This window comes from Lemur catta, chromosome 6 (genome assembly GCF_020740605.2).
Source record: "Lemur catta isolate mLemCat1 chromosome 6, mLemCat1.pri, whole genome shotgun sequence".
Taxonomy (NCBI): Eukaryota; Metazoa; Chordata; class Mammalia; order Primates; family Lemuridae; genus Lemur; species Lemur catta.
The window spans coordinates 101,987,022-102,002,973 of NC_059133.1; positions in this window are offsets into that span (position 1 = coordinate 101,987,022).

The window sequence follows — 15,952 nt, forward strand, 5'->3', positions numbered from 1 at the left end:
TAGCATCCGCCCTAGGATAGTGTTAGGGTTAGGGTTAGGGTTAGCATGAGCCCTAGGATAGTGTTAGGGTTAGGGTTAGCATCAGCCCTAGGATAGTGTTAGGGTTAGGGTTAGGGTTAGCATCAGCCCAAGGATAGTGTTAGGGTTAGGGTTAGGGTTAGCATCAGCCCTAGGATAGTGTTAGGGTTAGGGTTAGCATCAGCCCTAGGATAGTGTTAGGTTTAGAGTTAGGGTTACCATCAGCCGTAGGATAGTGTTAGGGTTAGGGTTAGCCTCAGCCCTAAGATAGTGTTAGAGTTAGGGTTAGGGTTAGCATCAGCCCTAGGATAATGTTAGGGTTAGGGTTAGGGTTAGCATCACCCCTAGGATAGTGTTAGTGTTAGGGTTAGCATCAGCCCTAGGATAGTGTTAGGGTTAGGGTTAGGGTTAGCATCCGCCCTAGGATAGTGTTAGGGTTAGGGTTAGGGTTAGCATCAGCCCAAGGATAGTGTTAGGGTTACGGTTAGCATCAGCCCTAGGATAGTGTTAGGGTTAGGGTTAGGGTTAGCATCAGACCTAGGATAGTGTTAGGGTTAGGGTTAGCATCAGCCCTAGGATAGTGTTAGTGTTAGGGTTAGGGTTAGCATCAGGCCTAGGATAGTGTTAGGGTTAGGGTTAGCATCAGCCCTAGGATAGTGTTAGGGTTAGGGTTAGGGTTAGCATCAGCCGTAGGATAGTGATAGGGTTAGGGTTAGCCTCAGCCCTAAGATAGTGTTAGAGTTAGGGTAAGGGTTAGCATCATCCCTAGGATAGTGTTAGGGTTAGGGTTAGGGTTAGCATCAGCCCTTGGAGAGTGTTAGGGTTAGGGTTAGGGTTAGCATCAGCCCTAGGATAGTGTTAGTGTTAGGGTTAGCATCAGCCCTAGGATAGTGTTAGGGTTAGGGTTAGGGTTGGGATCCGCCCTAGGATAGTGTTAGGTTTAGGGTTAGGGTTAGCATCAGCCCTAAGATAGTGTTAGGGTTAGGGTTAACATAAACCCTAGGATAGTGTTAGGGTTAGGGTTAGGGTTATCATCAGGCCTAGGATAGTGTTAGGGTTAGGGATAGGGTTAGCGTCAGTTCAAGGATAGTGTTAGGGTTAGCGTTAGGGTTAGCATCAGCCCTAGGATAGTGTTAGGGTTAGGGTTAGGGTTAGAATCAGCCCTAGGATAGTGTTATGGTTAGGGTTAGCATCAGCCCTAGGATAGTGTTAGGGTTAGGGTTAGGGTTATCATCAGGCCTAGGATAGTGTTAGGGTTACGGTTAGCATCAGCCCTAGGATAGTGTTAGGGTTAGGGTTAGGGTTAGCATCAGCCCTAGGATAGTGTTAGGGTTAGGGTTAGCATCAGCCCTAGGATAGTGTTAGGGTTAGGGTTAGGGTTAGCATGAGCCCTAGGATAGTGTTAGTGTTAGGGTTAGCATCACCCCTAGGATAGTGTTAGGGTTAGGGTTAGGGTTAGCATCAGTCGTAGGATAGTGTTAGGGTTAGGGTTAGCCTCAGCCCTAAGATAGTGTTAGAGTTAGGGTTAGGGTTAGCATCAGCCCTAGGATAATGTTAGGGTTAGGGTTAGGGTTAGCATCAGCCCTAGGATAGTGTTAGTGTTAGGGTTAGCATCAGCCCTAGGATAGTGTTAGGGTTAGGGTTAGGGTTAGCATCCGCCCTAGGATAGTGTAAGGGTTAGGGTTAGGGTTAGCATCAGCCCTAGGATAGTGTTAGGGTTAGGGTTAACATAAACCCTAGGATAGTGTTAGGGTTAGGGTTAGGGTTATCATCAGGCCTAGGATAGTGTTAGGGTTAGGGTTAGGGTTAGCATCTGCCCTAGGATATTGTTAGGGTTAGGGTTAGGGTTAGCATCAGCCCAAGGATAGTGTTAGGGTTAGGGTTAGTATCAGCCCTAGGATAGTGTTAGGGTTAGGGTTAGGGTTAGCATCAGGCCCAGGATAGTGTTAGGGTTAGGGTTAGCATCAGCCCAAGGATAGTGTTAGGGTTAGGGTTAGGGTTAGAATGAGCCCTAGGATAGTGTTAGGGTTAGGGTTAGCCTCAACTTTAGGAGAGTGTTAGGGTTAGGGATAGGGTAGGCATCAGGCCTACGATAGTGTGAGGGTTAGGGTTAGGGTTAGCATCAGCCCTAGGAGAGTGTTAGGTTTAGGGTTAGCATCAGCCCTAGGATAGTGTTAGGGTTAGGGTTAGGGTTAGCATCCGCCCTAGGATAGTGTTAGGGTTAGGGTTAGGGTTAGCATCCGCCCTAGGATAGTGTTAGGGTTAGGGTTAGGGTTAGCATGAGCCCTAGGATAGTGTTAGGGTTAGGGTTAGCATCAGCCCTAGGATATTGTTAGGGTTAGGGTTAGGGTTAGCATCAGCCCAAGGATAGTGTTAGGGTTAGGGTTAGGGTTAGCATCAGCCCTAGGATAGTGTTAGGGTTAGGGTTAGCATCAGCCCTAGGATAGTGTTAGGGTTAGGGTTAGGGTTAGCATCAGCCGTAGGATAGTGTTAGGGTTAGGGTTAGCCTCAGCCCTAAGATAGTGTTAGAGTTAGGGTTAGGGTTAGCATCAGCCCTAGGATAATGTTAGGGTTAGGGTTAGGGTTAGCATCAGCCCTAGGATAGTGTTAGTGTTAGGGTTAGCATCAGCCCTAGGATAGTGTTAGGGTTAGGGTTAGGGTTAGCATCCGCCCTAGGATAGTGTTAGGGTTAGGGTTAGGGTTAGCATCAGCCCAAGGATAGTGTTAGTGTTAGGGTTAGCATCAGCCCTAGGATAGTGTTAGGGTTAGGGTTAGGGTTAGCATCAGACCTAGGATAGTGTTAGGGTTAGGGTTAGCATCAGCCCTAGGATAGTGTCAGTGTTAGGGTTAGGGTTAGCATCAGGCCTAGGATAGTGTTAGGGTTAGGGTTAGCATCAGCCCTAGGATAGTGTTAGGGTTAGGGTTAGGGTTAGCATCAGCCGTAGGATAGTGTTAGGGTTAGGGTTAGCCTCAGCCTTAAGATAGTGTTAGAGTTAGGGTAAGGGTTAGCATCATCCCTAGGATAGTGTTAGGGTTAGGGTTAGGGTTAGCATCAGCCCTTGGAGAGTGTTAGGGTTAGGGTTAGGGTTAGCATCAGCCCTAGGATAGTGTTAGTGTTAGGGTTAGCATCAGCCCTAGGATAGTGTTAGGGTTAGGGTTAGGGTTGGGATCCGCCCTAGGATAGTGTTAGGTTTAGGGTTAGGGTTAGCATCAGCCCTAGGATAGTGTTAGGGTTAGGGTTAACATAAACCCTAGGATAGTGTTAGGGTTAGGGTTAGGGTTATCATCAGGCCTAGGATAGTGTTAGGGTTAGGGATAGGGTTAGCGTCAGTTCAAGGATAGTGTTAGGGTTAGCGTTAGGGTTAGCATCAGCCCTAGGATAGTGTTAGGGTTAGGGTTAGGATTAGAATCAGCCCTAGGATAGTGTTATGGTTAGGGTTAGCATCAGCCCTAGGATAGTGTTAGGGTTAGGGTTAGGGTTATCATCAGGCCTAGGATAGTGTTAGGGTTACGGTTAGCATCAGCCCTAGGATAGTGTTAGGGTTAGGGTTAGGGTTAGCATCAGCCCTAGGATAGTGTTAGGGTTAGGGTTAGCATCAGCCCTAGGATAGTGTTAGGGTTAGGGTTAGGGTTAGCATGAGCCCTAGGATAGTGTTAGTGTTAGGGTTAGCATCAGCCCTAGGATACTGTTAGGGTTAGGGTTAGGGTTAGCATCAGTCGTAGGATAGTGTTAGGGTTAGGGTTAGCCTCAGCCCTAAGATAGTGTTAGAGTTAGGGTTAGGGTTAGCATCAGCCCTAGGATAATGTTAGGGTTAGGGTTAGGGTTAGCATCAGCCCTAGGATAGTGTTAGTGTTATGGTTAGCATCAGCCCTAGGATAGTGTTAGGGTTAGGGTTAGGGTTAGCATCCGCCCTAGGATAGTGTAAGTGTTAGAGTTAGGGTTAGCATCAGCCCTAGGATAGTGTTAGGGTTAGGGTTAACATAAACCCTAGGATAGTGTTAGGGTTAGGGTTAGGGTTATCATCCGGCCTAGGATAGTGTTAGGGTTAGGGTTAGGGTTAGCATCTGCCCTAGGATATTGTTAGGGTTAGGGTTAGGGTTAGCATCAGCCCAAGGATAGTGTTAGGGTTAGGGTTAGTATCAGCCCTAGGATAGTGTTAGGGTTAGGGTTAGGGTTAGCATCAGGCCCAGGATAGTGTTAGGGTTAGGGTTAGCATCAGCCCAAGGATAGTGTTAGGGTTAGGGTTAGGGTTAGAATGAGCCCTAGGATAGTGTTAGGGTTAGGGTTAGCATCCACCCTAGGATAGTGTTTGGGTTAGGGTTAGGGTTAGCATCAGCCATAGGATAGTGTTAGGGTTAGGGTTAGCCTCAACTTTAGGAGAGTGTTAGGGTTAGGGATAGGGTTAGCATCAGGCCTACGATAGTGTGAGGGTTAGGTTTAGGGTTAGCATCAGCCCTAGGATAGTGTTAGGGTTAGGGTTAGGGTTAGCATGAGCCCTAGGATAGTGTTAGGGTTAGGGTTAGCATCAGCCCTAGGATATTGTTAGGGTTAGGGTTAGGGTTAGCATCAACCCAAGAATAGTGTTAGGGTTAGGGTTAGGGTTAGCATCAGCCCTAGGATAGTGTTAGGGTTAGGGTTAGCATCAGCCCTAGGATAGTGTTAGGGTTAGGGTTAGGGTTAGCATCAGCCGTAGGATAGTGTTAGGGTTAGGGTTAGCCTCAGCCCTAAGATAGTGTTAGAGTTAGGGTTAGGGTTAGCATCAGCCCTAGGATAATGTTAGGGTTAGGGTTAGGGTTAGCATCAGCCCTAGGATAGTGTTAGTGTTAGGGTTAGCATCAGCCCTAGGATAGTGTTAGGGTTAGGGTTAGGGTTAGCATCCGCCCTAGGATAGTGTTAGGGTTAGGGTTAGGGTTAGCATCAGCCCAAGGATAGTGTTAGGGTTAGGCTTAGCATCAGCCCTAGGATAGTGTTAGGGTTAGGGTTAGGGTTAGCATCAGACCTAGGATAGTGTTAGTGTTAGGGTTAGCATCAGCCCTAGGATAGTGTTAGTGTTAGGGTTAGGGTTAGCATCAGGCCTCTGATAGTGTTAGGGTTAGGGTTAGCATCAGCCCTAGGATAGTGTTAGGGTTAGGGTTAGGGTTAGCATCAGCCGTAGGATAGTGTTAGGGTTAGGGTTAGCCTCAGCCCTAAGATAGTGTTAGAGTTAGGGTAAGGGTTAGCATCATCCCTAGGATAGTGTTAGGGTTAGGGTTAGGGTTAGCATCAGCCCTTGGAGAGTGTTAGGGTTAGGGTTAGGGTTAGCATCAGCCCTAGGATAGTGTTAGTGTTAGGGTTAGCATCAGCCCTAGGATCGTGTTAGGGTTAGGGTTAGCATCAGCCCTAGGATAGTGTTAGGGTTAGGGTTAGGGTTAGCATCAGGCCTAGGATAGTGTTAGTGTTAGGGTTAGCATCAGCCCTAGGATAGTGTTAGGGTTAGGGTTAGGGTTAGCATCCGCCCTAGGATAATGTTAGGGTTAGGGTTAGGGTTAGCATCAGCCCTAGGATAGTGTTAGTGTTAGGGTTAGCATCAGCCCTAGGATAGTGTTAGGGTTAGGGTTAGGGTTAGCATCCGCCCTAGGATAGTGTTAGGGTTAGCGTTAGGGTTAGCATCAGCGCTAGGATAGTGTCAGGGTTAGGGTTAACATAAACCCTAGGATAGTGTTAGGGTTAGGGTTAGGGTTATAATCAGGCCTAGGATAGTGTTAGGGTTAGGGTTAGGGTTAGCATCAGTTCAAGGATAGTGTTAGGGTTAGCATCTGCCCTAGGATAGTGTTAGGGTTAGGGTTAGGGTTAGCATCAGCCCAAGGATAGTGTTAGGGTTAGGGTTAGCAACAGCCCTAGGATAGTGTTAGGGTTAGGGTTAGGGTTAGCATCAGGCCCAGGATAGTGTTAGGGTTAGGGTTAGCATCAGCCCAAGGATAGTGTTAGGGTTAGGGTTAGGGTTAGCATCAGCCCTAGGATAGTGTTAGGGTTAGGGTTAGCATCAACCCTAGGATAGTGTTTGGGTTAGGGTTAGGGTTAGCATCAGCCCTAGGATAGTGCTAGGGTTAGGGTTAGGGTTAGCATCAGCCCTAGGATAGTGTTACTGTTAGGGTTAGCATCAGCCCTAGGATAGTGTTAGGATTAGGGTTATGGTTAGCATCACCCTAGGATAGTGTTAGGGTTAGGGTTAGCATCAGCCCTAGGATAGTGTTAGGGTTAGGGTTAGGGTTAGCATCAGCCCTAGGGTAGTGTTAGGGTTAGGGTTAGCATCAGCCCTAGGTTAGTATTAGGGTTAGGGTTAGGGTTAGCATCAGCCCTAGGATAGTGTTAGGGTTAGGGTTAGCATCAGCCCTAGGATAGTGTTAGGGTTAGGGGTAGGGTTAGCATCAGCCCTAGGATAGTGTTAGGGTTAGGGTTAGCATCAACCCTAGGATAGTGTTAGGGTTAGGGTTAGGGTTAGCATCAGCCCTAGGATAGTGTTAGGGTTAGGGTTAGCATCAGCCCTAGGATAGTGTTAGGGTTAGGGTTAGGGTTAGCATCAGCCCTTGGAGAGTGTTAGGGTTAGGGTTACGGTTATCTTCAGCCCTAGGATAGTGTTAGTGTTAGGGTTAGCATCAGCCCTAGGATAGTGTTAGGGTTAGGGTTAGGGTTAGCATCAGCCCTAGGATAGTGTTAGTGTTAGGGTTAGCATCAGCCCTAGGATAGTGTTAGGGTTAGGGTTAGGGTTAGCATCCGCCCTAGGACAGTGTTAGGGTTAGGGTTAGGGTTAGCATCAGCCCAAGGATAGTGTTAGGGTTAGGGTTAGCATCAGCCCTAGGATAGTGTTAGGGTTAGGGATAGGGTTAGCATCAGACCTAGGATAGTGTTAGGGTTAGGGTTAGCATCAGCCCTAGGATAGTGTTAGGGTTAGGGTTAGGGTTAGCATCAGGCCTAGGATAGTGTTAGGGTTAGGGTTAGCATCAGCCCTAGGATAGTGTTAGGGTTAGGGTTAGGGTTAGCATCAGCCGTAGGATAGTGTTAGGGTTAGGGTTAGCCTCAGCCCTAAGATAGTGTTAGAGTTAGGGTAAGGGTTAGCATCAGCCCTAGGATAGTGTTAGGGTTAGGGTTAGGGTTAGCATCAGCCCTTGGAGAGTGTTAGGGTTAGGGTTAGGGTTAGCATCAGCCCTAGGATAGTGTTAGTGTTAGGGTTAGCATCAGCCCTAGGATAGTGTTAGGGTTAGGGTTAGCATCAGCCCTAGGATAGCGTTAGGGTTAGGGTTAGGGTTAGGGTTAGCATCAGGCCTAGGATAGTATTAGTGTTAGGGTTAGCATCAGCCCTAGGATAGTGTTAGGGTTAGGCTTAGGGTTAGCATCCGCCCTAGGATAATGTTAGGGTTAGGGTTAGGGTTACCATCAGCCCTAGGATAGTGTTAGTGTTAGGGTTAGCATCAGCCCTAGGATAGTGTTAGGGTTAGGCTTAGGGTTAGCATCCGCCCTAGGATAGTGTTAGGGTTAGCGTTAGGGTTAGCATCAGCCCTAGGATAGTGTTAGGGTTAGGGTTAACATAAACCCTAGGATAGTGTTAGGGTTAGGGTTAGGGTTATCATCAGGCCTAGGATAGTGTTAGGGTTAGGGTTAGGGTTAGCATCAGTTCAAGGATAGTGTTAGGGTTAGCGTTAGGGTTAGCATCTGCCCTAGGATAGTGTTAGGGTTAGGGTTAGGGTTAGCATCAGCCCAAGGATAGTGTTAGGGTTAGGCTTAGGGTTAGCATCCGCCCTAGGATAATGTTAGGGTTAGGGTTAGGGTTACCATCAGCCCTAGGATAGTGTTAGTGTTAGGGTTAGCATCAGCCCTAGGATAGTGTTAGGGTTAGGCTTAGGGTTAGCATCCGCCCTAGGATAGTGTTAGGGTTAGCGTTAGGGTTAGCATCAGCCCTAGGATAGTGTTAGGGTTAGGGTTAACATAAACCCTAGGATAGTGTTAGGGTTAGGGTTAGGGTTATCATCAGGCCTAGGATAGTGTTAGGGTTAGGGTTAGGGTTAGCATCAGTTCAAGGATAGTGTTAGGGTTAGCGTTAGGGTTAGCATCTGCCCTAGGATAGTGTTAGGGTTAGGGTTAGGTTTAGCATCAGCCCAAGGATAGTGTTAGGGTTAGGGTTAGCATCAGCCCTAGGATAGTGTTAGGGTTAGGGTTAGGGTTATCATCAGGCCCAGGATAGTGTTAGGGTTAGGGTTAGCATCAGCCCAAGGATAGTGTTAGTGTTAGGGTTAGGGTTAGCATCAGCCCTAGGATAGTGTTAGGGTTAGGGTTAGCATCAACCCTAGGATAGTGTTTGGGTTAGGGTTAGGGTTAGCATCAGGCCTAGGATAGTGCTAGGGTTAGGGTTAGGGTTAGCATCAGGCCTAGGATAGTGTTACTGTTAGGGTTAGCATCAGCCCTAGGATAGTGTTAGGATTAGGGTTATGGTTAGCATCACCCTAGGATAGTGTTAGGGTTAGGGTTAGCATCAGCCCTAGGATAGTGTTAGGGTTAGGGTTAGGGTTAGCATCAGCCCTAGGGTAGTGTTAGGGTTAGGGTTAGCATCAGCCCTAGGTTAGTATTAGGGTTAGGGTTAGGGTTAGCATCAGCCCTAGGATAGTGTTAGGGTTAGGGTTAGCATCAGCCCTAGGATAGTGTTAGAGTTTGGGGTAGGGTTCGTATCAGCCCTAGGATAGTGTTAGGGTTAGGGTTAGCATCAACCCTAGGATAGTGTTAGGGTTAGGGTTAGGGTTAGCATCAGCCCTAGGATAGTGTTAGGGTTAGGGTTAGCATCAGCCCTAGGATAGTGTTAGGGTTAGGGTTAGGGTTAGCATCAGCCCTTGGAGAGTGTTAGGGTTAGGGTTACGGTTATCTTCAGCCCTAGGATAGTGTTAGTGTTAGGGTTAGCATCAGCCCTAGGATAGTGTTAGGGTTAGGGTTAGGGTTGGGATCCGCCCTAGGATAGTGTTAGGTTTAGGGTTAGGGTTAGCATCAGCCCTAGGATAGTGTTAGGGTTAGGGTTAACATAAACCCTAGGATAGTGTTAGGGTTAGGGTTAGGGTTATCATCAGGCCTAGGATAGTGTTAGGGTTAGGGATAGGGTTAGCGTCAGTTCAAGGATAGTGTTAGGGTTAGCATTAGGGTTAGCATCAGCCCTAGGATAGTGTTAGGGTTAGGGTTAGGGTTAGAATCAGCCCTAGGATAGTGTTATGGTTAGGGTTAGCATCAGCCCTAGGATAGTGTTAGGGTTAGGGTTAGGGTTATCATCAGGCCTAGGATAGTGTTAGGGTTACGGTTAGCATCAGCCCTAGGATAGTGTTAGGGTTAGGGTTAGGGTTAGCATCAGCCCTAGGATAGTGTTAGGGTTAGGGTTAGCATCAGCCCTAGGATAGTGTTAGGGTTAGGGTTAGGGTTAGCATGAGCCCTAGGATAGTGTTAGTGTTAGGGTTAGCATCAGCCCTAGGATAGTGTTAGGGTTAGGGTTAGGGTTAGCATCAGTCGTAGGATAGTGTTAGGGTTAGGGTTAGCCTCAGCCCTAAGATAGTGTTAGAGTTAGGGTTAGGGTTAGCATCAGCCCTAGGATAATGTTAGGGTTAGGGTTAGGGTTAGCATCAGCCCTAGGATAGTGTTAGTGTTAGGGTTAGCATCAGCCCTAGGATAGTGTTAGGGTTAGGGTTAGGGTTAGCATCCGCCCTAGGATAGTGTAAGGGTTAGGGTTAGGGTTAGCATCAGCCCTAGGATAGTGTTAGGGTTAGGGTTAACATAAACCCTAGGATAGTGTTAGGGTTAGGGTTAGGGTTATCATCAGGCCTAGGATAGTGTTAGGGTTAGGGTTAGGGTTACCATCACTTCAAGGATAGTGTTAGGGTTAGCGTTAGGGTTAGCATCTGCCCTAGGATATTGTTAGGGTTAGGGTTAGGGTTAGCATCAGCCCAAGGATAGTGTTAGGGTTAGGGTTAGCATCAGCCCTAGGATAGTGTTAGGGTTAGGGTTAGGGTTAGCATCAGGCCCAGGATAGTGTTAGGGTTAGGGTTAGCATCACCCAAGGATAGTGTTAGCGTTAGGGTTAGGGTTAGCATCTGCCCTAGGATATTGTTAGGGTTAGGGTTAGGGTTAGCATCAGCCCAAGGATAGTGTTAGGGTTACGGTTAGTATCAGCCCTAGGATAGTGTTAGGGTTAGGGTTAGGGTTAGCATCAGGCCCAGGATAGTGTTAGGGTTAGGGTTAGCATCAGCCCAAGGATAGTGTTAGGGTTAGGGTTAGGGTTAGAATGAGCCCTAGGATAGTGTTAGGGTTAGGGTTAGCATCCACCCTAGGATAGTGTTTGGGTTAAGGTTAGGGTTAGCATCAGCCCTAGGATAGTGTTAGGGTTAGGGTTAGCCTCACCTTTAGGAGAGTGTTAGGGTTAGGGATAGGGTTAGCATCAGGCCTACGATAGTGTGAGGGTTAGGGTTAGGTTTAGCATCAGCCCTAGGAGAGTGTTAGGTTTAGGGTTAGCATCAGCCCTAGGATAGTGTTAGGGTTAGGGTTAGGGTTAGCATCCGCCCTAGGATAGTGTTAGGGTTAGGGTTAGGGTTAGCATGAGCCCTAGGATAGTGTTAGGGTTAGGGTTAGCATCAGCCCTAGGATATTGTTAGGGTTAGGGTTAGGGTTAGCATCAGCCCAAGGATAGTGTTAGGGTTAGGGTTAGGGTTAGCATCAGGCCCAGGATAGTGTTAGGGTTAGGGTTAGCATCAGCCCAAGGATAGTGTTAGGGTTAGGGTTAGGGTTATCATCAGCCCTAGGATAGTGATAGGGTTAGGGTTAGCATCAACCCTAGGATAGTGTTTGGGTTAGGGTTAGGGTTAGCATCAGCCCTAGGATAGTGCTAGGGTTAGGGTTAGGGTTAGCATCAGCCCTAGGATAGTGTTACTGTTAGGGTTAGCATCAGCCCTAGGATAGTGTTAGGATTAGGGTTATGGTTAGCATCACCCTAGGATCGTGTTAGGGTTAGGGTTAGCATCAGCCCTAGGATAGTGTTAGGGTTACGGTTAGGGTTAGCATCAGCCCTAGGGTAGTGTTAGGGTTAGGGTTAGCATCAGCCCTAGGTTAGTATTAGGGTTAGGGTTAGGGTTAGCATCAGCCCTAGGATAGTGTTAGGGTTAGGGTTAGCATCAGCCCTAGGATAGTGTTAGGGTTAGGGGTAGGGTTAGCATCAGCCCTAGGATAGTGTTAGGGTTAGGGTTAGCATCAACCCTAGGATAGTGTTAGGGTTAGGGTTAGGGTTAGCATCAGCCCTAGGATAGTGTTAGGGTTAGGGTTAGCATCAGCCCTAGGATAGTGTTAGGGTTAGGGTTAGGGTTAGCATCAGCCCTTGGAGAGTGTTAGGGTTAGGGTTACGGTTATCTTCAGCCCTAGGATAGTGTTAGTGTTAGGGTTAGCATCAGCCCTAGGATAGTGTTAGGGTTAGGGTTAGGGTTAGCATCAGCCCTAGGATAGTGTTAGTGTTAGGGTTAGCATCAGCCCTAGGATAGTGTTAGGGTTAGTGTTAGGGTTAGCATCCGCCCTAGGATAGTGTTAGGGTTAGGGTTAGGGTTACCATCAGCCCAAGGATAGTGTTAGGGTTAGGGTTAGCATCAGCCCTAGGATAGTGTTAGGGTTAGGGTTAGGGTTAGCATCAGACCTAGGATAGTGTTAGGGTTAGGGTTAGCATCAGCCCTAGGATAGTGTTAGGGTTAGGGTTAGGGTTAGCATCAGGCCTAGGATAGTGTTAGGGTTAGGGTTATCATCAGCCCTAGGATAGTGTTAGGGTTAGGGTTAGGGTTAGCATCAGCCGTAGGATAGTGTTAGGGTTAGGGTTAGCCTCAGCCCTAAGATAGTGTTAGAGTTAGGGTAAGGGTTAGCATCAGCCCTAGGATAGTGTTAGGGTTAGGGTTAGGGTTAGCATCAGCCCTTGGAGAGTGTTAGGGTTAGGGTTAGGGTTAGCATCAGCCCTAGGATAGTGTTAGTGTTAGGGTTAGCATCAGCCCTAGGATAGTGTTAGGGTTAGGGTTAGCATCAGCCCTAGGATAGTGTTAGGGTTAGGGTTAGGGTTAGCATCAGGCCTAGGATAGTATTAGTGTTAGGGTTAGCATCAGCCCTAGGATAGTGTTAGGGTTAGGCTTAGGGTTAGCATCCGCCCTAGGATAATGTTAGGGTTAGGGTTAGGGTTACCATCAGCCCTAGGATAGTGTTAGTGTTAGGGTTAGCATCAGCCCTAGGATAGTGTTAGGGTTAGGCTTAGGGTTAGCATCCGCCCTAGGATAGTGTTAGGGTTAGCGTTAGGGTTAGCATCAGCCCTAGGATAGTGTTAGGGTTAGGGTTAACATAAACCCTAGGATAGTGTTAGGGTTAGGGTTAGGGTTATCATCAGGCCTAGGATAGTGTTAGGGTTAGGGTTAGGGTTAGCATCAGTTCAAGGATAGTGTTAGGGTTAGCGTTAGGGTTAGCATCTGCCCTAGGATAGTGTTAGGGTTAGGGTTAGGGTTAGCATCAGGCCCAGGATAGTGTTAGGGTTAGGGTTAGCATCAGCCCAAGGATAGTGTTAGTGTTAGGGTTAGGGTTAGCATCAGCCCTAGGATAGTGTTAGGGTTAGGGTTAGCATCAACCCTAGGATAGTGTTTGGGTTAGGGTTAGGGTTAGCATCAGGCCTAGGATAGTGCTAGGGTTAGGGTTAGGGTTAGCATCAGGCCTAGGATAGTGTTACTGTTAGGGTTAGCATCAGCCCTAGGATAGTGTTAGGATTAGGGTTATGGTTAGCATCACCCTAGGATAGTGTTAGGGTTAGGGTTAGCATCAGCCCTAGGATAGTGTTAGGGTTAGGGTTAGGGTTAGCATCAGCCCTAGGGTAGTGTTAGGGTTAGGGTTAGCATCAGCCCTAGGATAGTGTTAGGGTTAGGGTTAGGGTTAGCATCAGCCGTAGGATAGTGTTAGGGTTAGGGTTAGGGTTGGGATCCGCCCTAGGATAGTGTTAGGTTTAGGGTTAGGGTTAGCATCAGCCCTAGGATAGTGTTAGGGTTAGGGTTAACATAAACCCTAGGATAGTGTTAGGGTTAGGGTTAGGGTTATCATCAGGCCTAGGATAGTGTTAGGGTTAGGGATAGGGTTAGCGTCAGTTCAAGGATAGTGTTAGGGTTAGCATTAGGGTTAGCATCAGCCCTAGGATAGTGTTAGGGTTAGGGTTAGGGTTAGAATCAGCCCTAGGATAGTGTTATGGTTAGGGTTAGCATCAGCCCTAGGATAGTGTTAGGGTTAGGGTTAGGGTTATCATCAGGCCTAGGATAGTGTTAGGGTTACGGTTAGCATCAGCCCTAGGATAGTGTTAGGGTTAGGGTTAGGGTTAGCATCAGCCCTAGGATAGTGTTAGGGTTAGGGTTAGCATCAGCCCTAGGATAGTGTTAGGGTTAGGGTTAGGGTTAGCATGAGCCCTAGGATAGTGTTAGTGTTAGGGTTAGCATCAGCCCTAGGATAGTGTTAGGGTTAGGGTTAGGGTTAGCATCAGTCGTAGGATAGTGTTAGGGTTAGGGTTAGCCTCAGCCCTAAGATAGTGTTAGAGTTAGGGTTAGGGTTAGCATCAGCCCTAGGATAATGTTAGGGTTAGGGTTAGGGTTAGCATCAGCCCTAGGATAGTGTTAGTGTTAGGGTTAGCATCAGCCCTAGGATAGTGTTAGGGTTAGGGTTAGGGTTAGCATCCGCCCTAGGATAGTGTAAGGGTTAGGGTTAGGGTTAGCATCAGCCCTAGGATAGTGTTAGGGTTAGGGTTAGGGTTAGCATCAGCCGTAGGATAGTGTTAGGGTTAGGGTTAGGGTTGGGATCCGCCCTAGGATAGTGTTAGGTTTAGGGTTAGGGTTAGCATCAGCCCTAGGATAGTGTTAGGGTTAGGGTTAACATAAACCCTAGGATAGTGTTAGGGTTAGGGTTAGGGTTATCATCAGGCCTAGGATAGTGTTAGGGTTAGGGATAGGGTTAGCGTCAGTTCAAGGATAGTGTTAGGGTTAGCATTAGGGTTAGCATCAGCCCTAGGATAGTGTTAGGGTTAGGGTTAGGGTTAGAATCAGCCCTAGGATAGTGTTATGGTTAGGGTTAGCATCAGCCCTAGGATAGTGTTAGGGTTAGGGTTAGGGTTATCATCAGGCCTAGGATAGTGTTAGGGTTACGGTTAGCATCAGCCCTAGGATAGTGTTAGGGTTAGGGTTAGGGTTAGCATCAGCCCTAGGATAGTGTTAGGGTTAGGGTTAGCATCAGCCCTAGGATAGTGTTACGGTTAGGGTTAGGGTTAGCATGAGCCCTAGGATAGTGTTAGTGTTAGGGTTAGCATCAGCCCTAGGATAGTGTTAGGGTTAGGGTTAGGGTTAGCATCAGTCGTAGGATAGTGTTAGGGTTAGGGTTAGCCTCAGCCCTAAGATAGTGTTAGAGTTAGGGTTAGGGTTAGCATCAGCCCTAGGATAATGTTAGGGTTAGGGTTAGGGTTAGCATCAGCCCTAGGATAGTGTTAGGGTTTGGGTTAGGGTTAGCATCCGCCCTAGGATAGTGTAAGGGTTAGGGTTAGGGTTAGCATCAGCCCTAGGATAGTGTTAGGGTTAGGGTTAACATAAACCCTAGGATAGTGTTAGGGTTAGGGTTAGGGTTATCATCAGGCCTAGGATAGTGTTAGGGTTAGGGTTAGGGTTACCATCACTTCAAGGATAGTGTTAGGGTTAGCGTTAGGGTTAGCATCTGCCCTAGGATATTGTTAGGGTTAGGGTTAGGGTTAGCATCAGCCCAAGGATAGTGTTAGGGTTAGGGTTAGCATCAGCCCTAGGATAGTGTTAGGGTTAGGGTTAGGGTTAGCATCAGGCCCAGGATAGTGTTAGGGTTAGGGTTAGCATCACCCAAGGATAGTGTTAGCGTTAGGGTTAGGGTTAGCATCTGCCCTAGGATATTGTTAGGGTTAGGGTTAGGGTTAGCATCAGCCCAAGGATAGTGTTAGGGTTACGGTTAGTATCAGCCCTAGGATAGTGTTAGAGTTAGGGTTAGGGTTAGCATCAGGCCCAGGATAGTGTTAGGGTTAGGGTTAGCATCAGCCCAAGGATAGTGTTAGGGTTAGGGTTAGGGTTAGAATGAGCCCTAGGATAGTGTTAGGGTTAGGGTTAGCATCCACCCTAGGATAGTGTTTGGGTTAAGGTTAGGGTTAGCATCAGCCCTAGGATAGTGTTAGGGTTAGGGTTAGCCTCAACTTTAGGAGAGTGTTAGGGTTAGGGATAGGGTTAGCATCAGGCCTACGATAGTGTGAGGGTTAGGGTTAGGGTTAGCATCAGCCCTAGGAGAGTGTTAGGTTTAGGGTTAGCATCAGCCCTAGGATAGTGTTAGTGTTAGGGTTAGGGTTAGCATCCGCCCTAGGATAGTGTTAGGGTTAGGGTTAGGGTTAGCATGAGCCCTAGGATAGTGTTAGGGTTAGGGTTAGCATCAGCCCTAGGATATTGTTAGGGTTAGGGTTAGGGTTAGCATCAGCCCAAGGATAGTGTTAGGGTTAGGGTTAGGGTTAGCATCAGCCCTAGGATAGTGTTAGGGTTAGGGTTAGCATCAGCCCTAGGATAGTGTTAGGGTTAGGGTTAGGGTTAGCATCAGCCGTAGGATAGTGTTAGGGTTAGGGTTAGCCTCAGCCCTAAGATAGTGTTAGAGTTAGGGTTAGGGTTAGCATCAGCCCTAGGATAATGTTAGGGTTAGGGTTAGGGTTAGCATCAGCCCTAGGATAGTGTTAGTGTTAGGGTTAGCATCAGCCCTAGGATAGTGTTAGGGTTAGGGTTAGGGTTAGCATCCGCCCTAGGATAGTGTTAGGGTTAGGGTTAGGGTTAGCATCAGCCGTAGGATAGTGTTAGGGTTAGGGTTAGCCTCAGCCCTAAGATAGTGTTAGAGTTA